The sequence below is a fragment of the Peromyscus eremicus genome, chromosome 3 (genome assembly GCF_949786415.1).
Source record: "Peromyscus eremicus chromosome 3, PerEre_H2_v1, whole genome shotgun sequence".
Classification (NCBI taxonomy): Eukaryota; Metazoa; Chordata; class Mammalia; order Rodentia; family Cricetidae; genus Peromyscus; species Peromyscus eremicus.
The window spans coordinates 95,667,273-95,674,465 of record NC_081418.1 but is presented as its reverse complement, the minus strand read 5'-3'; positions in this window follow the sequence as shown (position 1 = coordinate 95,674,465).

Below are 7,193 nucleotides of genomic sequence, written 5' to 3'. Positions count from 1 at the left end.
ACTTTTCATGCTATCTTTATTTCCAGACGAGGAATAGGCTTTAAGATTAAAATAGGTAAGTTACAAGGAAAAATCAAGCTACGGATAGGGGTCCAGCAGGCCAGTAGTGACTTCCACCTTCACAATTTCCTATAGCAAAGCAATGGGTAGGTGTGCTAGTACATGACGTCACCACTGGAAAAAGTTGAAAGTGTTAGGAAGTAGCTTAGAATCACAGATAAGCCTGCCAATGGACTTGCAGGAAGAAGTTTGCTAGGAAAGTGTGATGAAGGAGCTAACCTATAGGCAAAGACCACTTGCAAGGGAATGTGGCGTTATGGTTTTGGAGACTATTGCAAAAGGTAATATAAACAGCAAAAAGGCATCCCTTACGTGAGCTGACATCATCCTTCCAAAGACCCCTGTAAAAGAGCACCACAGTCAAGTGTAGATAGAAGCTGAGGACGGGGTGTGTATTATAACCAATATATTATCCACATCAGAACCTGTAACAATCATTTCAACTCTATTCTACAGGCTGTGTAAGAATAAATGCAGGGGCTAGGAGATGGCTCAGTGGATAAAATGTTTGCCATGCAAACACGAGTTTGGATGCCTAGAACCCCATAAAAGCCAAGCAAGCATGCTGGCTAAAATCCCAGCACTCAGGAAGCAAGGGACCCCCAGAACAAGTTGGCCAGCCAGAACAGCCAAACTGGTAGGCTCCAAGTTCAATTAGGGACTCCACCTTGATAAATAAAGGTGAAAGAGGTTGAGAAAGACACACGTCAACTTTAAGCCTCGCATGCATGCACACAGATGTGTACAAGCACCTGCATACGCATGCCAGGTGAGCATGATAGTTTACCTGTAATCCTGGTATATGAGTAGCAGAAATGGGATCTTCATATTGATCTAGCTAGTTAGATTTCCCAAATCAGCAAACTCTGGGTTCAAGTGACGGAGTCTCCCTCAACACGCAAGACAGTGCTATGGAATAATCCTTTTGTATACTATGAAGAAGTGTCATTCTGCTTGGTTTAATAAAAAGCTGAACAGCCAATAGTTAGGTAGGATTTCCAGGCACAGAGGATGCTGGAAAGAAGAAGGGCAGAAGACACAGAGGATGTAGAGCAAACAGAATGGGCACTACGGAAATGAGGTAATGAAGCCACAAGGCAGAAAGTAAATTAATAGACGTGGGTTAATTTAAGTTATGACAGATAGTTAGAAACAAGCCTAAACTACTGGCCGAGCTTTCATAATTAATAATAAGTCTCTGTGTCATGATTTGGGAGCTGGCTGGTGGGACAGAGAAAGACTCAATACAAGACAGAGAGTCATTGAAGAAGACAGCTAATGATGTCAACGTCTGGCCACGCCCTCACACGTGTGAATATGCACGTGCACTTGAGTGCACTAGACATACAAAAATAAAACAAAATTCAACACAGACAGCTCTGTCTGAGCTCAGTGGGTGAAAAGGTAAACTAATAAAGAGGACTTGTGTGGAGGAGGGGAGGTTGAGAGGGCCTGAAGGGAGATAAAAGAGGATAGGGAGAAAGGGTAATCAGAATAAACTACATCTGTGCCAGAGAACTGTCAAAAATAAGCCTGATTAATTAAAGTAAAAAGCACAACATAAAACAACAAAACAGGGGGCTGGAGGGACGGCTCAGCAGCTGAGAACACTTGTTGCTTTTGCAGAGGACCCAGGTTTGGCTCCTAGCACCCACATGGCTGCTTATAACCATCTGTAACTCCACTAACAGGGGATCCAACGCCCTCTCTAAACTCCACAGACATTAGGCATGCCTGTGGTGTACATATATATGTTCAGGCAACACGCTTACACACATAAAATTTGCAAAGTATATTATAAAATTAAAATTTGAGGCCTGCCTCTTTCTGAACAGAAACAGAGGAGGAGTGGATGGATGTGGGGGTAGGGGGTGAAGGGGAAATGGGGAGGAAATGGGAGGAAAGGAGGGAGGGAAAACTGCAGTCGGGATGTAAAATAAATAAAATTTTTAAGAAGATAAAAATGAATAAAAACAAATACGTTACTCAGAAAAAAAAAAAAGCTTTTAAAGCAGGAAGCGTGGATTTTATTAAGATGTTTCCAGGTGTATTGAGATTGTATTTGGCCTCTGAAGAACATTTTTTTCTTCCTTCTTCTCTCATATATTACATCCTGACCATAATTTCCCTTCCCTTCATTCCTCCCACCCTAAAACTCCCCTCTCCCCCAGATCCACTGCTCTTCCTTTTCCCTTCAAAGAAGAGCAGGCCTCCCAGGGATACCAACCAAACACAGCATAACAAGTTACCATAAGACCAGGCACAAACCCTCATATCAAGGCTGGAGAAGGCAATCCAGTAGGAGGAAAAGGGTCCCAAGAGTAGGCAAAAGAGTCAGAGACACCACCACTCCCACTGTTAGGAGTTCCACAGGAACACCAAGGTACACACACACATATATGCAGAGGACCTAGCTCAGACCCACACAGGATCCCTGATTGTTGCTTCAGTCTCTGTGAGCTCCTATGAGCCCCGATTAGTTAATTCTGTGGGTCATGTTCTCTCGTGGTGCCCTTGACCCCTCTAGCTCGTATAATCCTTCCTCTAATCCTTCCTCCCTCTCTTCTCCAGGATTCTCTGAGCTCTGCCTAATGTTTGGCTGTGGGTCTCCGCATTTGCTCCCATCAGTTACTGGATGAAGCCTCTTTGATTGGCGACTGGGCTAGGCTCCAGTCTATGAGTATAGCAGAATATCTGAAGAACACTTTCAATGCTGCCTTTACCTTAAGATTTAGAAATACTTAGCCTACTTGGCTGGGTGTGGTGGTGCACACCTTTAGTCCCAGCACTCGGGAGGCAGAGGCAGGCCAATCTGAGTTCGAGACTAGCCTGGTCTACATAGTGAGTTCCTGGACAGCCGGGGTTACACAGAGAGACCCTGCCTTAAAACATTCCCCCGCTCAAAAAAAAAAAGATTTAGAAATATTTTATATTAAGTCCTATCTTCACACTCTCCTGGGAAACTTTGATTACCACGGCTTTTCAAAAGGGACCACAAAGAGTTTCTGGGGCACTGCTGGGATCTCTGACTCTTTCTAGGCCCATCCCCCATCTTTCTAGCTGGACTCCTTTGCTTCCTTTGGGGCTTGGGTTATTTTGCTAGGCTGCTAGCATGCCAAGAGGAAACCTTTGATGAAACAATTGTGAATAGCACTGTTCATCCCAAGCAGAGGCTGCATTTAAGAGAGCAGCTTCCCCTGAAAAGATTTCTGTGTCATGATGAGCATTTTAATGACCTCTTGGTTCACAAAAACAACAACCCAGGGCTGCCTCTGCCATGAAACCTGAGGTTTTCAGATAGTATCCTAAAGACAACTTTGAAAGCCTCCCTGGTCGTCCTTAGTTTATTTTTCCTCTCATTGGACTTTATCATTGTTTACTAGTCAAAACTAGCATTGCCAAATAATCCCTAATTTTCCAGTTTAAAAATTAACAATAATGAAATGATGCCAGGGTTTTTGTAAAGTTTCAAGATAATCCTCAGTTAGTAGAGTAGCTTTAGTGTCCTCTCTCTCTCTCTCTCTCTCTCTCTCTCTCTCTCTCTCTTTCTCTCTCTCTCTCTCTCTCTCTCTCTCTCATTTTTCTATCCTCTTCAATTCTTACTCAATTCAAGGTCTTAAGATTTGAGAGCTAAACGCTGGGATTTCTGCCTAGCAGGCATTTTTTGCTATTTATTTAATTATTATAATCGGCATTGTACATAAAAAGGACATGTCTACCTTCTGTTCAATATGCACTTGGTAAGTATACAAAAAAAGAAATAGGAAAAATTGAATCAGTGTGCCTCTGTGGGTGGGAAGGACACTCCCAGTAGCCATATGGTTGTTGGATGAATATCCCAGTGTGAGAGGTGAGGTATCTATCTCCCTACAAGTTGTAGGTCAGGAGGTCTGTGAGTCTTCACACAATACAGGCTATTGCCACTGTGTTTGGTTGCATGTTAAAACTAGATAGTGAGTCCCTATCGCTGAAAATTTTTACACATTTCTTGTAATAAGACATGGAAAAGTCAGGCTGAGTTGGACTTCTTCCCTACTGGCTAACATTTACAGTGTCAGAAAAGAGCTGTTCAAGAATCTGGGGGGAAATTGTTGCAAATGGTCTTGTTATCAGCACATGGCAGGTTAGTTAGTTGTGCTGGTATGATAGTGGTATAGCTGTGGGTACAACTAACTACTTTCTGGTTGGTTGTAAAGCCAACTACACAGGGGAGAACCCAGGTTTGGTACTATAAGTGAGTAAATCCTGTGACAGGGAGGTCATAGGCTTTGGAGGGGACTCTACTGCTGTTGTAGTAGACTACAATGGATACACAATACAATACTAAATGGATGCTCATGTCTATCAATCGGTCTTCAAAGCATGTGTATCCAGACCCACACAGTACTGCTTCTGCCAATCACTGTTGTGAAGAGGAATTTCTCTTTTTCAGTGGCCAGTGGTTACTGTGGAGACTCACAGATAACCCAATCGCTAAGTGTGTATTACTCTTGGTCTACACTATTGACATCAATATTTCTTCGGTACGTGGCTCAGGGAACATTGTGGGAGTTGCGTGGATGTAAGAACTGGAGAAAGAGGCCTAATGTTGTGCAATTATTTACTCTAGATTAAAACATTCCCTTGCTGGAGTGAAGGAGACACTCCTGAGACCCTCAAGAAAGCTGAAGTCCCAAAAGTCCACTCTCCAGGGTTACACAAGCAATTAACGATTACTTGTGGTTAGGAACACTTTGACGATGGAGCTTCTTACAGGTTGTTCAGAGAACACAGTGGTGCACCTTCCAGTCATTGCTCATGTCAAGGTGGGTTCTCGGTGACACAATCCGAGTCTCCCATGATGATGTAAGTAACTCATCATCTGATCCTGCATCTGACGAGCAACTCCGATGAAGCCATTGCCCAATCAAGACAGACTAGGGGAGGGCATTCGTTTACTCTACCGTTAGTGTGATATCTGGAGGTAAAGATGCTATTGCTTTATGTCTTCCCCAAAGCAGAGACCCTGGCCCTAACAGAGCTCACCAGTGAGAAGCTGGAGTTTGTGCAGTATTACCATGAGCCCAGGACTCCCATAACCTCACACTGAGATGTTTTCATTGACCCGATTACCCGTTCTATAACTGTCACCAGGTTCTGCCTAGTCAGTTTCAGCAGTTAACTTGGTACAGCCTGGATCCACCTTCTGAAGGAGTCTCAGTTGAGGTGCTGTCCAGATCAGACTAATGTGTGGGCGCATCTGTGAAGGACTGTCTTAATTTATGATTGACGGGGGAGGGCTGAGCCTATTGTGGATAGCACCAACCCTAGGTAGGTGGGCCTGGGCTGAATAAGAAGACAAGCTGAGCATAAGCCTATGAGTGAGGAGAGAGCAAAGCGGCTAGCAAGCAGCAGCCTGCATGGTTCCTGATGCACTTCCTCACTGTGAGTGAGTTCCCTAGTCCGAGCAAGTGCTGCGTGGATAGGCAAGGAGTCTGACTTCCCTCAATGATGGACTGTGACCTGAAAGTGTGAGATGAAATAAGCCCTTTCTTCCCCTATGCTGTTTTTGGTAGAGCATTTTTTACCACAGCAACCGAAAAGCACACTAGAATCGGCTCACAGAATCCAAAGTCCACGTGTGTTCTTCTAGGTGAGGAAAAACCACTTCTCTGCTTTGTATACACATTTCAAGGATAGCAACTACCTGGGAACACCGCTGTGTCATTCCCCAGGTCCCCTGCAAGTGCTCTGGAATCTCCGTGTCAGGAGAACATGTGCGAGCAGAGAAACAGAGGCTTGGGAAGGGCGATTCTTGTTCTTCCCTGACTCACCAAGCTGTCTGAAGGGCCTCCATTCGAGTAAGAGACTGCTCTAGAAATCAATAGTCACAGACATCTGTGTAACAGTAGCCTTGTGGGTGAGCAGGAGAAAGGTGGTGGGCTGTTGTATTTAGAGAGGTACAGGGAGGTAGGCCTGAAGGAGGAGGGTGGGTCTGAAGAGGGGACTGTGGGTACACAACAAGGTAGTAAGATACACCTAGCCACAGAATTTTGCCTTACTCAGGCTCTCTCTGTGGTGATATTTTATTTGTGCTGAAATGTGTTTATGCTTTAATAAATAAAGTTTGTCTGGAGATCAGAGGAAAAAGCTGGCCACAACACTGAAGTCATGTAACGTTAGCACACACCTTTAATCCTATCACTTGGCAGGCAGGATCTCTGTGAGTTCAAGGCCACACTGGAAACAGAGCCAGGTGTGGTGGCACACGCCTTAAATTCCAACACTAGTTAACCATGGAGGTCTGGAGGTGTGTACAGATAGACAGGAAGTGACAGGGCTGGGCAGGAAGAGGAAGTGATGTAGCTAGACAGAGAGAGCAAATCAAATGGTAGACTAGAAAGGCATATAGGCATGGGTAGACAGGAAGTAATTTGCATTTTGGAAGCTGCGGAGTTAGTGAGGTAAGGTTAGCTGTGGTTTTCCCTATTTCTCTGATCTTTCCCAGGCTTTTACCCATATATCTGGCTCCATGTTTTTTATTTGATAAGACGGTTTAGAAATTCATCTACATCTCTCTATGGAGTGACCCTTAAGTCCATTCAGAAAGTAGTTGTCTGTTCCCATAGCAACTATGACACTGTCACACCAGCAAGAATACCTGCCTGAGGTGATTCAACAGCCCTCCCATCTACCCCCGACAGCCTGCATAGCACTTTCCAACACTGGAAATGCCAACTAGTAAGAAGAAAGGGTTGTTTTTTTGTTTTTTTTGTTTGTTTGTTTGTCTGTTTGTTTGTTTGTTGTCTATGTGGAAGTCCCAGGGGGAAGCATGTGTTTCTGGAAAACACATCACTTTGGTCTGGAACCATTCTACAACTTGCCAAAAAGACAACATGAAGATACATGAGCCTGTGACAAGACCAGTTGTCAGGAAGGCAGAGAATTGCCTTTCAGGTCCTTCAGAGACAGCTGTGAGGGGATACAATGCCAAGGGTGGGCAGTAGCTCCAGTGCTGACTGGCTGAGGACAACCCAGACAGCTGTGGTCCTTCTGGGTCGGGGATGTCCAGTGTGAGACAGTGTCAGACCTATGTGTCAGGGCTAGAGATGAAGTTGCAGAAATGGCAATCTTGAAAGCATCAGCACATAGCT